The following is a 21,341-nucleotide window of genomic DNA, read 5'->3' as shown; positions in this document are numbered from 1 at the left end:
AAGTTGCACGTACAACCTTGACTTTGTCCATTCCTATTTTTTGACAGTTTCATAGTACAGTCTCCACATTCTCTTAGTTTATTTTTTGCATGACATCTCCTCGAAGTTGTTTTGTTTTTTGAATAGTCAGATGATAGTTTGGGAATGGTTATTTGACAAGACAGCATTGGAACACTATGTTTTATGCAATTTATGAAGTGTGTTCATCAGTTTTAAAGCCAGGAAAGATCACAGTGGTCATCTAGTCTGGCCGCCTGTATAACACAAGCCATAAATTTCACCAAATTGCCCCCATTTTGAACCCAATAACTTGTTGGAGGAGCCCTTTTGGAGCCATGTGCTGTTTTCCCTCTGTGGAGTGCCTGTCTATAGGGCCCTAAGACTGCTAGAGGAGGTCCCTTTATCTGTGAAATTCTTAACCGAACCTATGAGTACCTTGCAAGATTTGCAGTGATTGGAAATAGAAGCTGCAAGGCAGAGGTTAGGCAGGCCAAGTCTGGAGCTGTCAGTCAGGTGAAGCAGACACTGTGTGTGCTGCTCCTAACATGCCTATGCCCTGTCTAAAGATCCAGGAGGACAAAAGCCTCCAAGCATATGATTAGACCTGGTTATGATGAGGAGAGGGGAATTGAAGAGATAGTAACAAAGCTGTGTCCAAGGAACACAGAAAATGGTGACTGCGTGACAGCTACCTGTTTTATGTCTGTCTTATCTGGGATATAGCCAAGGGACTCATCTGTTTGTCACAGGCTGAATTTGAACAGAAGCCCTTTTTTTGTTTCCCAGTACAACATAAATATTCATAAGCAGAAACTCAAGGGCACAGGAGACAACCTTCCAAACAGCTCTTTATTAAAACCAGTATTCTAAAGTATATATTAAAACCAATTACTTAAGACATTCCAGTTTTCAAAGATTTTTCAGTATCTTGTGATGTTTTCACATGCAAATTCCTTGGAGATTCTATGTGGAGAGCTGATTGAATAGTGTTGCGGGGGAGTGGAACCTAGTTAAGTGCCTACGCACTAATCTGAGAAAGTTACTTGTAACTTTTCCCATCCTTTTGAGAGTGGTTATTATAGAGGATTAAAAAGACAGTATCAATTTAGTTGAGGCCTAGCATTTAGTTGATGGGCTGAGTTAAAAGGTTTGGTATAAAAAATGGATGTACATTAGGGTTGCCGACTTTCAGATTGCCCAAAATTAAACACCTCTGTCCCAACCATGCCCCGTCCCTTCTCCGAGGCTGCAGCCCTGTTAGCTCCATGCTCCCCCCACTGTCACTCATTCTCCCCTACCCTCATTTACTTTCACTTGGCAGGGGGCTGATGCGGAGGGGAGATGAGGTCTCTGGACTGGAAGTGCAGACTCTGGGTGCGGCTAGAAGTGATTGGTTCAGGCTGCAGGGGGAGGTTGAGAGTTCTGGCTGGGGGGGGGGGGTGAGCTCCAGGTGAGGGCAGAAATGAAGAGTTTGGGGCATTGGAGTGGGTTCAGGGTACTTACTGTGGCTCCAGGAAGCAGGTGTGAGGCTCATGCAAGGAAGCTTGAAGCACTGCGCTCACATTGGCAGGTGTTACACTTGCTGGCACCACCCCCACAGCTCCCATTGGTCACAGTTCCCAGCCAGTGGGCACTGCAGAACCAGCACTTGAGGCAGAGATAGGGTGTGGAGCTGCTTGTTCCTAAGAGCTGCAGTGCCTGGCAGCCACTTCCAGAAGCCAAATGGAACCAGGCAAGTAGGGAGCCAGCCTTAGTCTTGGGCCCCCACTGTGCCTCCAACCAGACTTTCACCAGCCTGGTTGGCAGTGCCAACTGAAGCCGCCATAGTCCCTGGTAACTCTTCTATGAATGCAGTTGTTTTAATAAATATATTTGGGTGGGAGTGAAGGTTTTTAAAAACAAAAACCAGAGTCCCTTATAATGTGAACCCAAACAAAAGAATGTGATGCTAGTGTATCAGAGCTGGGGAGCAAAGTGATTTGTAAACAGAAAGTGAGAACTGCAATTCTAATATCAGTCTCTATTGTAACATTTTTGGCAGAGGGCTCCTAGAAAAATGCCGTGTGAAATAGCACATAGCCAATTGGGGGAAGAGATGAAGCATGGGAAAATGCAGCAGGGAGGGTAACTGCATCCAAACAGAGAACATAAACTTTGTCTCATTCCATACAGTCATCCAGACATCTATTTTAACTACTTACCACTTCTAACATATAGGTTTTTAGTTGTTCTGACATGTATTTCCATTTAATTAATACACCTGTGCCCCTTTGTTCTACCCTCACAACTCATTTAGCTCATCGAGTTTAAAGGGATACTGTAACCTTACATTTTTAAAAACTGACTAATTACAAGTTGCTACTTTGTGTGAGTGCCTCTTAAATAGTATGACCTCATTTTTAAAAATCCTTTACAAGGTATTTATAAGGGTTTTTCTGCTCACTGTTTACAGTGAATAAGGATTTTCACAAACCTTGGAAGTGACTATACAAAGTGCTGTTAAATGTACAAAATGAGCACCTAGATAATATTTTCCCAATTGGACTCAGTTTTAGTCATCTTTACATATTTACTGTCATTATATCAGATACAAAATTTCCAATAAAAATGTGATTGTGGCCTTTTAATGTTACATTAATAACTTAAACTAGCCCTCTAGTAGTTTACATACTTCAAATACCTCCTCCTTAATAGCCTTTTTTTAAAGTTAAATATCAAGTTTGTCAGTCTTTCACATGATTCCATTCAGCATTTTAATTGCCTTTTTCTGTGTTCTCTTTAAATAAATAAAACGACCCAGACAGGACTTGGTAGTTCAAGTGTAATCTAATTAGACCCTTTTTGCTTCCCTTGGTGCAAACAAACCTCTTGATGATCTTCTACAATGGTGCGCCTCTCTGGACATAGTGTAGGAATGTTGGATATACCAACATACCCAGTTCCTTTTTCTCCACTGTAATAATGAATCCAGTGCCATTTAAACTTTATTTAGCATAAGTATTCTACTCAAGTGCATTTCTCTTGCAATTAAACATTTTATTTCATGCTCCATTTCTGATTCCATTCACTTAATCTATTACAATTATGCACTAAAACAGCTGTGTGTCTCTAAATCTTAATTACTTTCCTGACTGCCTAGCAGGGAATTCAAGAATTGCCACCCCAAACGCAACATTGGAGTGGGGAATTGGACATTAGGAGATCTGGAAAGAGGCAGTGGTGATTCTTAAAATATTTTCAGTGTCATACATTTACAGGCTACTTTACATAACATAGATAAGACATGTACCCTTCTCTGAAGAGAATTAAGAGTCAAGACAAATGCAAAACAAGACCTAGGACAAGAGTTATGGACAGGGAGGGGTTTAAGTTATCCATCCTGGGAAGAAAGAATGAGGGATTTCGGGAAAAGATAGCTTTTAAGAAGTGATTTAAAGGACGAGCATGAGGGCACTTGGCTGGTAGTGTGCTCCTATCAGAGGGGAAGAATAATATAAGCTATAAAGCTGAGAATAGAACAAGGAGGTGAAAAGCAGAGTAAGTTGAAAGCCTAGGAAGTCTAGAGAGCAGCAGGGAGTACAGGAGAACAGATGCGGATAGAAGGCCTGTTGTGGTGAGTACAAAGCATGTGAATTTTACACAGCAAGAGAGAGGGGAAGCTAATAGAAGGATTCAGGGGGTAGGTGATCTAGTTTGTGTTAAGGGAGGAAAAGATAAAAACTTTTGCATTTTGGACAGACTTGAAATAGGAAAGATGAGGAGCTCTGCTCTTGATTTGGAGTAATTTGGACGCCAATGCTGCTGCTGTTGAATTCAGTGGTGAAACAACTATTGACTTTAGTGGTGCAGAGTCCTTGCTTTATACCCTCACACATGTCCTATAATGTCTCTTTGCCAGTTTTTCCATCTGTAAAACTGGAATAGCAGTTTACACTTTCGTAAAATACTTCAAGAGCCTTGGGTAAAAAGCACTATAGACGTACACAGTACCATTATTACTTTATTTATTATATCAAAATGATGTAAAAACATTGGGCCTAGAATAGAGCCCTGAAAAATTCTAGTTCTCATGAACTTTCAGGAAGCATACATGACTAATTCCAGCCTCTCTTCCACCTACTTGCCAACATTCTTTAGATAGACAGAACACCCATTGGGAACTATCAGGAGAATTTCTGTTAGCATCTGGACTGTTGAATCGGAGCATATTTCTTAATAATGTATTACCAAGTGAGTAGAGTATATTATTCAATAATCCAAAGATGTAATTTATCTCAAAGTGATGCTTTAGCAACCTATTTTCAATCCAAATACTTGCTTATCACTCTTTTAGTAACTGGTATTCTCTGATTTGTCATCTCCTCTCGGAAAAAAATTCTCCAGGTATATATCTCTTTACCAAATACAGATTTGGTCAAACTACTTACTTCTTCATTTTCTTATTCAGTTATAAATTATTCTCTACTTTGTTGACCTACTAAAGGCACCACGTGTTCTCTTATTTTTCAGCCTCTTGTAATATTTATCTAATATGGATTCACTTATTCTTTTTGCTCTTTCAATAGCCTATTTGCATTTTCTGTTGCTATCTATACATCTGGGTATTAGAAATACTGATTAAGAATTTTTTTTTAATTCATGATTTTACCTTGTCTTTGATCCTCTCAAATATCCTCTCTTTAGTGTACTGTTTAACATCATGGCATCAAAAAGTAATTTTGGGATTTACCTAAAATGGAGGCAAATCCATTTTTTATAATTTCTTGCTTCCTGCTGTCTTCTGCTACCATGATAACACTGAATCTCCACTTTGGAAGGTAGTCCGTATCTCTCTCCAAAACTGATGGCATTATTGCTCTATCAGTTTGCTGGTAGTGAGTAGTGTTTTAGGAGTGCATCTGGCACTTACCACAGATTCTCCTGGCCCAGAGCCTGACAGCTTGGGTGTCTTCCAAAATGTATCCAGGATCTCCAAGTTAGGAATGCAACATATTGCTGTTTGTGACACAGATACAGCTGAGTTTACTCCATGCATAACTGTAACCTTTTCACATTTTCATGTGACTTACTCATCTACAGAAGGCTTTATAAACCTGAACACAGAAAATCGCAAGCTCTTTATACAGTTATAGATACTTCCCCCGATTTCACTTGATTCCTGGTCTGTATTCTATCCATGTATCTTTCATGTTCCTTTCAGATCCCTTAGGATATATTGTTACTGCTTTCCGGCTTGCAGCCTCCATCTTTCTGGCCAAAGCTCCCCCTGCTGTTAATGTCAACCTTCGCTGCCCAAAGGAATCACTGCTGAGCGATGCAAGGCATTTCCTTCCCTCTTATTTAAAAGCAGCAAAATAAGCCCACAGTATTTTATAGCATTCTCTAAAAACTCATAACTTAAAGTTGTGTTATGACTCCAGTATTTTATACTGCTATTATGGAATTCAGTGGTACTTTGAATTAGTTTTTCAGTAATCTCTTTTGCCCCCAAATATCCACACACCCCATGCTCACAAGGAGGTGGAATGCTTTCTCCCATAGTCTCAAACAGCCCACAACAGGAGAGGCCTGCATGTGGCCCCATAGATATGCCAGTGTGAGCACTATCCGTAGTCCACATTACCATCTTATTAACTCCAGTTAGGCAGATTTCTCCTGATCTTCAGCTGAGAATATCAAAAGGGTTTTTTAAAAAAAGACTAGACAAAAATGGTGCTGTGTACACACCATTACCAGCATTAAATCATGTTTATGATGTTGCTGTGGAACCAAGCAAGATCAGAGGTTTATTATGATAGACACTGTACAAACTCAAAGAAACAGAGAGTCCCTGCTCTAAAGAGCTTACAAGCTATACAGTGCATATTTTTTGGCAAAATATGAAGAAAACATAGAATTGAACTCAGCAACACTGTCTCCACTATTCAAGCAGCTCCTTAAAAAAGAATACAGTAGCACTCAACATCATTTTTTAAAGGACTACTATAAATTACAACACTACTATTGAGTAAAATTCTACTCTTGGTTACACTTTTAAAACTCCACAGAAGATGTTGGAATTGCAGTAGTATAACAAAGACTTGAATTTACTTCCACTGTTTTGAGCCATTATTGCAGAATTCTGTAATAAAGTTATAGTGGGTTCTCCAAATCCCCATTCCTGAAGTCAGATATGTTATTGGATTAATTAGATCTCCATCATATGTCATCTGCCTTGAAAAATTCCAATTTGTCTTTAAAAACTAGAGGTGATTGCGTTTTTGGTTGTTTTTTTAAGTCTCATTTCTGGGGGGAAAGGGATCCTAATTTCTATCTCAATAACTTTCAGTGAAGCTTAAGCTTCTAAAACTAGGGTGACCCGATGTCCCATTGTTAAAAGGACAATCCTGTATTTAAGCCCTTCTGCAGGCGTCCCAACTTTTTCTTAAAAATAGGTAAATTGTCCCATATTGTCTGTCTCCTCCCCATCAGTACTGCTAGGCCCTGCTGTTGGCCCTGCTCATTTGCTGCCCATCCACCAGCAGTGAGTTGGAGGGGGTGTGGTGACTGACAATGGAGGTGGGTGTGCAAGGCTGTTTGGGGGAAAATCTACAGCATGTGGAGCCAGATGCTTCCTCTGCTGGTCTACTGTGTGTCAGCTCTTGGCCAGCAGGGTCCTGCCCCCTACCATCCCATTTCTGGCTGGCACTTGCTGTGAGTTGCAGTGGCTGCTGAGTGGGCAGGCACTAAGCAGTGGATGGTTATGTGTTGCCTCCACTGCCCACCCATTGGCCCTTTATATGCTCCCCCCCCCCCCCCCGTCCTCTCTGCTTTGCCCATTCACACCTCCCAGCTCAGCTGCTCTTCCACATCCAGAGGGGTACATCCCACTTCCAGTGCTGTGTGAAGAACTACCCCAATCAGAGCGCTCAGCTCACCAATAGCCTGGCTAGCTGGCTCCTTCCTTCCCCCACTGCTTCTGGGTAAGCTAGTGCCCCAGGAAAGCCTGGGGTGTTGGCCAGAAGCTGAGTCCTGCATATGCTGGCACTGTACAGTTTTGGTACAGGGAAGCCTCATAGAACATCAGCTAACCTTTGAAGTGGCAGAGTGAGGGAGAAGCAATTCCCATCCTGTTCACATCCTAATTCTGTGAGCTCTACAGCAGCCACTCTGGCAGGGCCTTAGCATCCTCTTCAGCTGCCCTACCCCATCACCCTAGGTTGGGGTGGGCAATAATCTTTGATCAAGGGACACTCCAAGAATTTGGAAAGTGGTCGAGGGCCGCACTTCTCTAAGAAGGGGTTGTGGGGTTTGGGATGGAGGTTGGGTGCAGAAGAGAGCTCAGGATAGGGAATTGGGGTTCAGGAGAGGCTGTGGGGTTTGAGACAGAGTTGAGGTGAAGTAGGGAGTTGTTACCTTGGGCAGGGGATTAGGGTGCTGGGTCTGGGAGGGAGTAGGCGCACAGGAGTGAATTTTGACCTGGGGGAGGGGTGTAGCAGGTTGTACAGGATCTGTGAAGGAATTGTGATTTGGGGTGGTACGCAGAGGATTTGGGAGGTGACGTAGGGCAGAGGGGGGTGATGACCTGGGGCAGGGAGTTAAGAAGTGGGAAGGGCTGAGATGCTAGAGGCAGGCTCTGGCCAGGAGTCTCTTACCTTAGGCGGCTCCCAGACAGCAGTCCAACAGGGTCCCTGAGGGAGGCTCCCTTCTGCAGCAGCCCCAGCCACATAGGTTCGTTCCCTCCATGTGCTGCTGCTGGTCATGCGCCCCTGGGGGAAAAAGACTTTGCAACCCCTGCCAGAGTCACGCGGTGCCTAGAAACCGCCGGCGGTTCCATTTACGTGCTGCACTACCCCTGTGGAGGAGGAGGAGAGAGAGTTCGCATGCTCCCCTGCCCCCAGCTGTGATGGTTGGCCTGCAGGCAGGGGAATACGCAAAACCTCCTTTCCTCCACCTCTCCGCCACCAGGGGCGCAGCTCATAGAGGGAACTGCTAGCCATTTTGAACAGCTTGTGGCTCCATCTATGCACCCATGGACGATGTGGAGGGAGAAGACTTCTTACGCTAACCTGCCCCCTAGCCAACAGGAGCCTGGGGAGCACGCAGTCTCTCACTCCTGTCCCCCTGACAAGGTGGCCCGCAGGCCAGATCAAATGGCTTGGCAGGCTGGATTCAGCTCACGGGCTGTATTGTACCCACCCCTGCCCTAGGTACTTCTCCCAGGGAGCATGGGGCTGCTCCATCCCCTAGAAGCCCTCTTCTGCTGAGCCACCTCTTTGGCTGGGTTCATGGGTGCCCTGACAGTTAGGTTCCCTGAGCCCTAGTGTACAGTGCAGCCTTAGGGCTTAACCCCTTCCTGACCAGGCTGTATAGGGGACCGGAAGTGGCTGGCATATGTTGTGGCCAGCAGCAGCCTGAGGTGTTAGCTGCTTTTTGACTCTGTGCAGGCAAGAAGGGACAAGCTGCTTCCAGGCACAGGGGAGCAAGGGTAGGGGGGACAGAGATGAGCTCTGTAAGGACATTGGCCAGGTCATCCTTTCACTTGCACCCCCCTCTTAATTGGAAGCAGCTCCTGTCCCTTCCCTCCCACACAGTGCTAAGAAGCTGCTGCTGACTGCATTCCAGCATGAATCCTGGCAGAAATCTGAGGAAAGGGATATGTGGCCAGCATGCCCTCCACCCAAGTGTTGCCTTGTAAAGATGCAGCGCCAATGCCAGGAGAGGTGGGTCCAACCTGGGGACCTAGCCAGGCAAGGAGGGTGGAGAGCACCAGACAAGGAGTCAGCTTGGCCAGTCAATCCCAATCCCATCTTAGAGTGGTGAACAGGAGGGAGAGAGAGAGACTGTGTGTGTGAGAGAGAGGGAGAGGGGGAGAGAGAGAGACCGACCTCTACCCATGTGAACCTTAAAGCCTTAAATATAAGGTAAATAAAAAGAATACAACTGTGCAATATTTCTTTTTAACAGGAGCTCAGTCAACTTGATGTTTACTGCATAGTTCTGATTGATTGCCACTGAACTCACTTGAATACAAGTAAGTTTACTATGTATCTCATATTCAGCATAGGGAAATATGGTCTATCTAAAACCCTAAATTGTTTTTGAAAATGAGACTCAGGCTGGGATTTTCAAAGGGAAGAAAGGGAGTTATCATGTGCCCAACTTTCACTGAAAATGAGCGAGATTTGAAGACCTATCTGTTGACAATCCCAGCCTGTAGGATTGCACTTGGTCACTTATAGCTAAAATTCTCACTAATAGGTGCCTATGCAACTTTTGTTTTAAGTCTCATGCATGTTTCTGTTGTGTTCTTTCTGGGTGCGCAACATTAGGTTTATGTTACATATTTAAAAATCATGGGCTCAGTTGTGAGCCCAACTGTGCACCTGTACAGGGGGAAGTAACAGTGTGTAATGAACCTCCCTACTCTGTTTTTGTAGACAACCCACAATCACTGCAGCCTGCTTGTTGGAAGAGCTGCTGCTGCCAAGTTGCTACTTGTGGCTCAATAGGAGAGGAGAGTGGGTGGATTCTTGGCTTTGCCCGCTGAGCACGCTGGCTGGTGACGCTGAGCTAGTTACAGAAGGGGAAGTAAACTGTGGCAGCAAAAGGCCTAGCACAGATGGCTTCTCTGCTAGAGCAAAGGGAGCAGGGATAAAATTGTGATTCTGAATCACAATCTCAGTACGGACAACTCCAAGCATTCAGAAATCAAGGGTCAGGCCCCAAAATCATGAAATTGAAATACATCTTTTCTTTAGCCAAAGAACACATTTTTGGGAGCTTTGTTGTATTTACTTCCTAGCTTGTAAGCCAACAAGGGTTCACTTCAGTCACATTTAGGGTGAGGCTTGACAAAGCCCTGACTGGAATGATTTAGTTGGGGTAGGTCCTGCTTCAAGCATGGGGTTGGATTAGATCACCTTTTGTGATCTCTCCCAACCTTAATCTTCTGATTCTATGATTTTCAAGGTTTTTGCCAACACTTTGAGGGCTAGAAGCTTTATTTTTATTTCCTTTAAATGAAAGATGAGATTTTCCTCATTTGAGTCCTGGAGCTGGGATTTCATGAACACCACCAAATAACTTGACAGCTGGTAATGCTGGGGTCTGGTTTTTGCGGTGCTTCTGAGACAGCACTGCCCCTTACATGGGTGGGATTGTAAATAGAAAGTTAGCTGGCAAATGCTTATTGTTGAACATCTCTCATAAAGACGGGCTGGATTCAATGAACTTTCATGTAATCTCAGGCAGCGTTGTGTGTTTGAAAACTGCCTGGTTCTCTGCCGCTTGCCTGGAAGGATGCTGGACAGCCCAGACTTCCTGGTTCCAGACTTCCCCTCTATGCTATCTTCCCCCAAGTCCTAGGACCCCAAGTTTTCAGGATTCCTACTTCCAGGGCAGCGCAACCATATCAGGGCTTTCCAGGATGTTGGCCATAGTGCTGGTACCCTAGAAATCTTCCTGAGTTGGGTTTCCCAAGTCTGCAGGTCTGTGGCAGTTCTGTCATGTGGATTTTCCTGGGTTCAGAACTCCAGGACTTTGGAGACTTTCAGGTCAGCTGGCTTCTTGTGCTGGTAGGCACCCTAAGGAGCCAGTTGTGCCAGAAGTTTGGGAGCCATGAGATGTCTTAGAGCCAGAGACCCCTGGGACCTCTGAAGCTTCTGACTGAAATTCACATTCTTGTTAGTTTCAGTCAGCAGCTGGCGGTCCCAAGGAAAATATTTTGTTTCAGAAACACCAAATGTTTCCAAAATTAATTTGGGAGGGGATTCCAGTTTATAAGAAATATAACCAATATGTTGGTTTTGATCCAATTTGGAACAAAACCAAATTCTGAAATGCCAAAATTTCATGCAAACCAGAAACCTAGAGCTTTGGCTGCCTGTAATTGTAAGGTTACAATCCAGCCCCATATGAGTAAAGTGATACTACAGAAATAAAATATAAAACATATGAATCATGATAAAGTGCAAATGTAGGAGGGGAGTGAGGTTATTTCTGGGATTTTATTTGAATTAAATGAAGCTTATTTGTTCCATTGTTTCATATTTTGTTTATGCTGTCTAACAGCATAAAGTCCATTTTGGATTTGGTTATGTGGCATAGATAAATATTAGGTCACCGATACATATAATCTAAAATGCATGGGCTCAGTAAGCCCAGGGGGCAGTCAGACACAATAGACCAAGTGATGACAACAACAATATGTAGTTCTGCCATTTTATTAAGGTTACATTATGTCAAAGATCTGAGACATGTTTTACACCCAACCAGTAAGACTCTAATCCTACAAAGAGCTTTGTAGGGTGTCCATCCAAACTGATGACCAGAGTGTGTTGCAGGATCAGAGCGTTAGTGCTTTTGCTTTCTCAATACTGTGCGACTGAGAAGAGAATATTGTTGTGTCCATTGGAGAAATCCACAAATGAATCCATACAATCAAGGACTAATTTCTAATATTTTGACTTAATAATAATTTTCCAAAGTTTCAGGACATCTGGGAATACCATTGGGACATTGTATACAAATTCAAATGTAGGAAGGGTTAGTGTTCCTAATGACAAATACGGAAGAGATCAGATATCAGTATTTTTCCTTATTATTTTTTTAATTCCTTTAAAAAGCACAGGGGTGCTGCATTGGGAGCACGGACCACAAATGGCCTCTTGCACCGCTTGCTCCCCGCGGTGGCCCAGCTGAGTGGCACAAAAGTCAGCCGAGCACCATGGTGGGAGGGAAAGGGGGGCGGGGAGATGACGTACACGGCCTGGGGGCGGGGCCTGGCCATGTACGTTAAGGCCCCGCTCCTCTTCACCTCCTACCATGGTGCTTCGCTGAGTTCTGCGCCACTCAGCCGGGCCACTTGCGAGGGAGCCTAAACGGCTGCTTGCTCCGCTTGTTCCCCCGTGGTGGACCAGCTGAGCAGTGCAGAACTCAGCCGAGCACCATGGCGGAAGGTGAAGGGGGGCGGGGCAGTGACGTGCTCAGCTGGGTCTTGCCCCCGGGCCGTGTACGTCACCGCCCCGCCCCCCTTCACCTCTCGCCATAGCGCTCAGCTGAATTCTGCGCTGCTCAGCTGGGCCGCAGCAGGGGAGCAAGCGGAACAAACGGCCGTTTGGGCTCCATGGTCCCTGTGCTGCATGGGGAGTGTGGAGCCCAAACAGCCGCTTGTGCTGCTTTCCCCCGCACAGGGAGCGTGGAGCCCAAATGGCCGTTTGGGCTCCGCGGTCCCCCGAGTGAGAGGCAGGACGGGGAGGAGAAGAGAAGGAGAGACAGAGAAAGAGGCAGGAGGTGGAGAAGAGCTGAGAGAGAGGGGGGGAGGCAGGAGGAGGGAGAGAGAGAGAGAGACAGACATGGAGGAGAGACCCGAAAAATCCCATTTTATGACGGGCTATTGGCTAGTGTAAAGAGAACACAGAGAAAAATGAGGGAGGAGGAAAGGGCATCCAGATTAGAGGAGAGCAGTGAAGGATTAGCTGAGCAGATGAGAGCAATTAGGCTGGAGGTGAAAACAGAGTGTGTATTTGATTGAGGTATAGGCAATGGGAAGCCAAGTGAAGGGAATTAGAGGTGCTGAATGTTTTATTGGTACAGGTGGATGGCCCCTCTAGCATAGCTTTGGATGGGTTTGGAGATGCAGTGAGATGAGTATCAGGGAGACCAGAAAGGATGAACTGCAGCAGTCAGTGCCCAAGAGAATCAAGACTTGGGAAAAGGATATTTGCAGTGGGGATGAAGAGGAGTGACTGAATTTTAGAGATGAAACTCACAGCATTTACAACATTCTCTCTAGAGATTCTTAGTGTGCTGGGCCACATAGGAACCATAACTCAAACACATACATAAAAATGTTAAAATGAAATGCCAATCTCTAGAAATCCAAATAAACAGCAGCAGTCCAAGTGGATCCCCTGGGAGAAAGGAGAGGAAAAGATGTATGTGTAGAGGACTATAGGGTGAGGAGAAAGATAACCGATAATAAACATGAGGTCAGTGGTGTTCATAAATAAATAAAAAGTAAACATACTTCAAAGGTTTTTAATGTTTTGTAAATGGGGAAAGAGGAACTTAAATGAATATCTGTCAAGGAAGAATAAGTTCCATCTAATGGAGCTGTGCATAGCAGACAGTTTATAATAGCCTGCTGACTTCACAGGCAGTGGTGGGACATGTAAAAGAAGAATGATGCCCTAACACAAAGGCCTGAAAGATATGAGACAAGTCAGACTGCAGTGTGAGCAGGTTAAGGTACTTTGATGTGCTCATCAGAAATAAAATAGGCCACCATAGGAAAGCTATTAACAGGGCTTCTGTGCTGGGGTGAAGAGAAAAGAACATCACAGTTCAGGGTATCTGCAGCTGTATTCTCCCCTTATGGTCCATCAATTGCTTCAGGCTCATGTGACCTTGGGTGGAATCATACACCTCTCCTCCTTGAGATTGGGATATTTCCAGTCTGCACAGCCCTTTGACTCTGCTGTGATACACCAGCAAGAAGATCTGCCTAAGCCAGGCTGCTTACTTTCTCTTCAGGGCTAAAACAGAATAGTTGCCCTTAGCTATAAGGTACCACACAAAGAACCTACATGCTTTTTATTAAAGTTACCCGAGATCACCTCAGCCCTAACATGGTCTCTGGCAGGAGCAGCCCTTCAATATCGCAGTCCAAAGATTTCCTTGTGGTTTAAAGTTATTCGCAGCTGCAGCTCAGAGCAAGCACCCAGTTTTAGGCCCAGTCCTTCCAACCTTCCTGAAGGATTGAGGTGCTCTGTGGACTAAAGGTCCTGTCCTTTTGCTGGTTCAGGAAGAAAACTATGGGCCTATGTCAGGGGTGGGCAATAACTTTTGATGGGGGCCACTCCAAGAATTTGGAAACCGGCCAATGGGATTGTGCTGGGGGTGGGGGCAACGTATGAAGGCTCACAGCTGTTCAAACAGAATCCCTCAACAGCTTTTCTCTGCAGCGTGTGGGGTGGGGGGTGCAGGCAGGGAATCTGCCTGAGTTTCCATGCTGTGTCCGTGGGCTGTGTCTGGCATCTAGGCAGGGTGGATCCAGCCCGAGGAAGGTATTTTGCCCAGGCCTGGCCTATGTAAAACCAAGCTATTTATGCCAAAGTTCTTTGTCTGGTAGTCCCAGGAGGATCCCATTTAAGTTAATGTCAACTTTTCTAGATGGTGGATTTAAAGGGCTGATAACCAGAAGAATTATATTACCATCCCCCTCCTCCTAAAGGAGTTACAGATCCCCACTAATGCATGCAAAATGGCATTTTTAATACAATGAACCCCAAAGGGATTCAACCTAATTCATTAAGGTTTCACTTCATTCAATGTTTGTCCAAGGTATTTCAGTTTGGGATAGTAAGGACACTCCTTTAGCTAATATGGCTAAAAGAAGTTTTGGGGGTTTGGTTTGGTGAATCCATTCACTTTTGGCTAGACACTGAGGAGAACATAACTACATTTCCTAAAACATGGTATGTTTTCCCTGCATGGGAATAATTGGCATATATGGATAAAGATGCACAATCATTACAGGCAGTCCCCAGGTTACGTACAAGATAGGGACTGTAGGTTTGTTCTTAAGTTGAATTTGTATGTAAGTCGGAACTGGTACATATTGTACCCCAGGTGTCCCCGATTCAGCCGCTGCTGAAACTGACCAGCGGCTGACTACAGGAAGCCCAAGGCAGAGCTGCTTTGCCCCGGGCTTCCTGGAATCAGCCGCTGATCAGTTTCAGCAGCAGCTGACTTGGGGGACACCTGGGGTAGAGCAGCTGGGGTGCTGCCTGGTTGGTCCCAGCAATGCCGAGGTGCGGCGCTATGGGGACCAACCCAGCAGTGCCCCAGCTGCTCTGTCCCAGGCATCCAGATTCAGCCACTGTTGAAAATGACCAGCAGCAGCTGATTCGGACACGCCTGGGGCAGAGCAGCTGGAGAGCTGCTGGGTTGGTCTGGTAGCGCCGACCCTTGACGCGGCGGGACCAACCCGGCAGCACCTCAGCTGCTCTACCCCAGGTGTCCTGATTCAGCCGCTGCTGAAACTGACCAGCGGTGAGAAAAGCCTGGTCTGCCGGGGGGGGAGGGGGCACACTAGCTGCGCCCCCCCTCCTCAGCAGACCAGGGAGATGCGGGCGGCAGGACCTCCAAGACGCGCCGTAGTCCCGCTGCCCGCGTCCTCCACGTCTTTGCTCCGCGTCTCCCTGGTCTGCTGGGGGGCCCCCCCAGCAGACCAGGGAGATGTGGAGCGGCTTTTTTTGCCGCGGAGGAGGCGGGCAGCGGGACCGCGGCGCGTCTCGGCGGTCCCGCCGCCCGCGTCCTCCGCGGCGAGAAAAGCCCCATTCGTAAGTAGGGATCCGACATAAGTCGGATCCACGTAACCCGGGGACTGCCTGTACTTCTAACTCCCTATGTGCTGCAGCAATGCAGGGAACTGTCTGCAGTCATAGCTTCAGTGCAGGGCTTGGTTTGTACATGGTCTTCAGTAAAGTCAGCAATTGCCTTTTAGAATAGAATTAGGAGAGTTTTAGTGATTCACAGGGCTGCAGAAGAAAATTGATATGTGGTGGGGAGTTGCTATTTGAAAGATATTTCCTAAGGAAAGATGCACTTTTTAGAGATCTAAAAATATGAGGCTTCAGTCATGAAGAACATAGCATGTTCTCTTCTTTCTGAGAATATTTTACTGTGCTGTAGAAATAGGTTTACTAATATTATATGAACTCTAGTCTTCTTAGACGATCACATCTGTTCTGAGGTACCATTATGTCACACAAAATACATTAGACCAACTATCCGTGCAGGTACCATCATTTGCAGTGCAATGTGTTTCAGGGTCTGTAACCTGAAGTTCATACTCAATTTTGATGCTGACAAAACTCCGTTAACTTCATTCTGCTGTTCTGACTAAGCCATTGGTCTCCCTATCCCCCACTAACAATTAATAAATACTCAGGAATCTGGTTTGTCAGGAACATAAGAACTGAGGTGACAGTGCCTAGGACAGTGTGCTTTGTCTCTGAAAGAGGCCAAGACCAGATGCTTCAGAAGAAGATGCAAGAAAACCCATTGACGATGATTGTGGATTGAACTGCCCCCCTGGGAAGACTTTTCCTCACCCCTTTTAGTTAATGGTTTGCTTATATCATAAAGTATAAAGGTTCGTATCTCTGCTAATTTTTATCCTGATGTAATTGTGAATGCTTTTATTATCCCTATAAATATCTAATCATTTTCTGAATTTTTCTATGCATTGGGGATCAATATATGAGTGACCATGAGTTCTACAGATTAATTATGCCTTCTGTATTTTTAACATTTCTTGTTATTTGTTCTATGCAGTGGTGTTGTAGCCGTGTCATTCCCAGAATAGCACAGAGCTGAAGAATGAGAACTGATATTGGTGACCTGAAGAGGAGCTCTGTGTAAGTTTACATCTTGTTTCTCTCAGCAAACTGAATTGGTCCAATAAAAGATATTACTCCACTCACCTTGTCTCTCTGTTATCAGTTGGGCACTTACAGAAGATTAGGGTTGGAAGAGATGCCAGGAGGTTATCTAGTCCAACCTCCTGGTCAAAACACAACCATCCCCAATTAAATCACCTGAAAAAGAGGGTTGTGCCCATGAAAGCTCATGACACCACCTACATGTTTTGTTAGTCTCTAAGGCTACGTCTAGACTACACGCCTTTTTTGAAAGAGGCTTTTTCGAAAGTATCTTTCAAAAAAGCCTCTTTTGAAAAAGAGTGTCTAGACAATAAGATTTTTCGAAAAAGCGGCTCGCTTTTTCGAGAGAGAGTCTAGACGTTCTCTTTCAAAAAAGCCCTGTTTTCATGCAATAGTGCCTTTTTTCGAAAGATGACTTTCAAAAAAAGGCATTATTCCTCGTAGAATGAGGTTTACTGCTGTCGACAAAACCGACGCATTCTTTCAATTTACTGTCGATAGAACGCGGCGGTAGTCTAGATGCAGGTACAGTTTTTTTTTTTTTTTTTTTTAAAAAGGCCACTTTTTTTGAAAAAACCCTGTAGTCTAGACATACCTTAAGGTGCTACAAGACTATTGTTTTTAAGTTAAATCATCGTGTCAATAGAATGCTTGTCATCTTTTAGAGAAGAAAGCACAACATTTAATTAACTATACAAATGTTTAGTTCAGCGCGAGACTGCTCAGCTTTTTAAAAACAACCAGCTCACACTGGGTATACCTACAGGTATTAACACAGTCATCCCCGTACTAAGATTGCACCAGTTTATTTGCCTAGTGATTCTTATACTCATAATTTCATGTCCATGGTATCCCTGCTGACCTTAAGTGCACAGGGGCATAGAGATCAAGACGTTAAACACTGAAAACAGTCTTCTTTAATCAGTCACAACCCATATAAGGCCAGTGCCTTATGTATGGGACATGCAAAACTCAAAAAACAGCACTATCCCATGTGCATATTTGCATAAATTCCAAATTGATCTTAAATGCATATTCGGCCCAGAGAACACTGGTGGGATGAACCAGCTGAGGTGGAGGCAGAGAAAGTGGAGATCGAGGGAGGCTTGCTTTCTTCTAAACAAGAAGATTTATTTCTAAATGCAGAACACAGAATATCTTGATTGTGCAAGTCAAAATTGCCCCTTGGTCGACTAGTTGTGACAAGAAACTTAACCAGACACTGACCAGGGCAATGTTATAGAAATGAATGATTTTTAGACTGTTTTATTCAGTGTATTAAGCACAAGTAGGCTTTTTTATGTGGTGTTTGTCCCTCCTGCATTTCTTTTTAAAAGATGGCTATTTTGGTCAGTTCTAGGAAAATCCCATTGATATAACAAATACACAAAGCCTGAGTAGACTGTAGTTACTATACAGGCCAGTTTATTTGGGTGTTTTCTGTGAGTTCAGTCTTAGTTCTGCATTTCCTAGGTTTTTTTAAGATTTTTGTTTTTAACTCAAATGTCCTCAGAAAGTACATGCTCCATGTGGCAAGATCTCTTGCATGAAGCCAATTTTTTGTTTGGCAGATTCATCCTGCTGGGGCAATGCCACTTGAACTAGGGACTACTGGTAGCTACATATACTTCTTCTGTGTAACCCACATAGGCATGGTCAGGGATCTTAAACCCTTTTTTCATTGTGTGGGCCACAGCTTGTCAAGAGATTCTTGTAGACACTTATACTTCCATTCTAGATCATAAAATAGCCATGTAGTATTTATTGTAAATGTTTATCTGGATAAGTAATATTAGGAAAAACAGTATTTAGGTATCTTTTTAATGCTCTTTAGCTAGTGAAACCAAAGGGGGGAGAGCAAGCAACTTGTGATTAGCCAGTTCTTGACAGACCATAGTATGAGAACTGCTGATCTATGGTGAAGCAACAACTGATGCTTGAATTTATAATGAAGAATGAGAGAGAAATGCAAGACAGTGAATGACTGGAAGACAGTGGCAAAGATATGTGGCTTGATTTTTTTTTCTTTTCCTCATATGTAAACATAGATGCTTGAACTAGGGGTGTGGAGGGTACTGCCATACCCTCTGGTTTGAGGTAGTTTCCATTATATACAGGGTTTACAGTTTGGTTCAGTGGCTCTTTCAGCATTCCCATGGTACAAGGTGTTCTAGCACCCCTGTATAAATAAGTGATGCCACTAAAGCCAACAAAATGACACTGATGTAAATGAGAGGAGAATCAGGCCTAATGTTTCAGCTGTAGCGGAGAGAGAGTCTGTGTCTGTTACATAGTAATTAAATTGCATATAAATCACTTATCCTTATCTAAAGACTTCCTGCATTTTGTGGCCAAGTTCAGGATCATCCAGGGCAATCTGGACTGTGTGTACCTCCTATGATAGTCTTCCTTCCGTCTGAATTTGTGAATCCTATTTGCTCACTTCTGATTCCTCCTCATTGAAGATGATCGTCTGATTGGACAGCACAATAATGCTGGCTGAAGGCAATTCCCAAACCCCCTTATTTCTGATTGCTTCGCTATATACGTTATAGGCCTTCACTTTTTGTATGATGGGGGGAGGCAAAGGGGGAAGCTGGCTAACCATTAACTCATTTAGTCTGCTTTTTAATGAGAGAGGGACATGGGGTGTTCAGAGACCACTTATCCTAAACCAGGGGGTTGGCCCAAAACCCTAATAGGTTGCTTATGATTCATTACCTTCCCCCACATTCCTTTTTCTTCCCTATTTCACAGAAGCTTATTTTCACCAAGGAGTAACCGTGCAAATTAATATTTCTTCTAATCACAATGTAACTGAATAGCTGGCCCTTTAAGTGAAATTGGGCCCAACTCTCCTGGTCCAGTCCAAGTGCTTCCTACTTTGGTGTTCTGAAGGTGGCAGGGCTGCCCCTATAAATGAGAGACAGCCCCAAAGGCAAGGGAGAGTTCTGAAACCAGAATCCAGAAATGGAGTGTTCAGAAGAGCGGGGATTGAGATCTTCAGAGAGATGCACCTGAAAGATCTTGGCTTGAAAGAGCCTTGGAGCCAGAGCCAGAGAAAGCTGGTGAAAACAGAAGGCAAGAAGGCAGTTTAGGGTTCCCTGAATTTTTCCCTGGTCCAAGAGTACTGTAGGAAGCTGAAGGCTGAGAGTAGTAGAGGAAGATGCCTACTAAATCTCTGGGCCAGAGAGCCAAAGGTGAAGTATGTGTGTCGATGGGGAGATGCACCTGCTGATGACTTCAGGCAAGAGCAGAAACCCATACTTGGGAGAGAAACAGGGAGGAAACACATCCCAACAAGAGAGGCAGAGTTGATTGCCCCAGTACAGAATAATAGCCATTTTGACATGGTTTTTAAAATACGTCTTGGACCAAGTTGAAGTGTTACAAAGTTCACCATCCTATCAGTCCTTATCTAAACTTATTCTACATATTAACAAGGTCTTGCCTACACGGAACCATGGAGTGACTACACTGGTGCAACCCCCTGAAGTGAACACAATTTGCAATAGTGCAAATTATGTCCTTCCTGTGTGATTCATGTCCATGCTGAACTTTTCTAACAGTGCAACTGACACCAGTGACTGAAAGTGTATACAAGGTCCAAGCAACACATCAGAAGTATATGAAATTGCTTTAGAAACAGTTCAATGTTTCAAGGCTGTGCTCATAACCCATGGTTTAAATAGTATTTTCATATATTAAAACATGTAAGACTAACTCTCCTATCTGTGAGAGAAGCATAACCTAACATAGTAAACTTATGAAATCAAATAGCTATTGTTAATAAATATTACTAATTCTTGGGTGGCAATGTGGCAATAGATTATTTTTTCTCTGCACATTTTGTATGTGATATGACAGCAAATCCAAAGAACAAGCTGTCATATAAGCAAATATATCTACTGAAGCTTGACTAACTGCTTTAAATCCCATGATGAATGTAGAAATACAACAAGAGCTCCTTCTGAGAGTAGAGTGCAGTTTCTGTTGCTAGGAGTTTAAAAATTTCATGTAAAATGAAATTAAGAAACCAATCCACATGGTGTAATTTAAAATTCTGTAAAGGGGTCTTGGGAAGAAGTGTTAGAGGTTCACAGTGGAGGAAGATGAGTTGGGTGCCAGCATGAAGAATGACTTTGAAAAATCACGCTTCTGTTGGATCAGATGTTTAGCTAAAAGGCTGCCGGGGCGAGGTACAGTCAAGAAGAAAGTCTGTGTGGAAAACTCAAACAAAGGTCAACACTTTAATATTAAATTCCCTTTCTTAAAAGTGGTCCTTAGTGGTATTACTCAAGGTTTCCCTAAAAACTGAAAGGGTGTTGGTTTTCCAATATGCTTCAGTTTTCTACCCCTATGCACGTTAAGCTATGAGAGTCTCTTTGCAGTTGGCTCCTGCGGGAGGCCATAGTCAAACACTGTGCTGAATTTTAAAAATATCTGGATAGTTCTATGATGAATAATTCAGTTTGCAGTTAGGCATCTTAACATGAGGATAACACACATTCATGCTTTCGGCTGTAAGTTGATCACCACAGGAATCAGGAAGGAATTACTAATTTTTCTCCATGTACAGCACTGCAGGAGAGAGAGGAAGGGCAATAAGGTGGCTTTGTTAGTAAAGTACTGAGCTGAACTCCAGGTTGCCTATATTTTTTCCTATCTGTGCCACATATATTCTGCATGACCTTTAAGAAGTCATTTTAACCTCTCAGTGTCCATTTTTTTAGTGTAATAAATAAACTGCAATAATCTGAGACTGCATTATGGCCTGTTTCTGGCAGCAGTTAATGGCAGAGAAAGGTCTCCCAACTTAATGTACAGGTGGTACCAGAGAGACTTTTTTCTCACCTCAACTTTCCATCTATCTAATCTGGTTATTTTCAAATCTGTGCTTATTTTTTGTCC

General features: G+C 44.0%; 1 protein-coding gene across 9 annotated transcripts in view; it reads left to right on the top strand.

The window, feature by feature from the left end:
• The window catches only part of PDE10A (phosphodiesterase 10A), a 562,198-nt gene that overhangs the window by 253,096 nt on the left and 287,761 nt on the right, over positions 1–21,341 (top strand). For 7 of the 9 annotated variants that reach the window (XM_075924600.1, XM_075924597.1, XM_075924598.1 and 4 more), the window contains 2 exons: positions 8,947–9,013; positions 16,324–16,406. The exons of the other annotated variants lie outside the window; for them this stretch is intronic. The gene's annotated coding sequence lies outside the window, so the exon portion shown is untranslated. The remainder of the gene's footprint in view (positions 1–8,946; positions 9,014–16,323; positions 16,407–21,341) is intronic. 9 annotated transcript variants of the gene reach the window in all.

Source organism: Pelodiscus sinensis, chromosome 3 (assembly GCF_049634645.1).
Source record: "Pelodiscus sinensis isolate JC-2024 chromosome 3, ASM4963464v1, whole genome shotgun sequence".
Lineage (NCBI taxonomy): Eukaryota > Metazoa > Chordata > Testudines > Trionychidae > Pelodiscus > Pelodiscus sinensis.
This window is presented reverse-complemented; position numbering and strand designations above follow the sequence as displayed.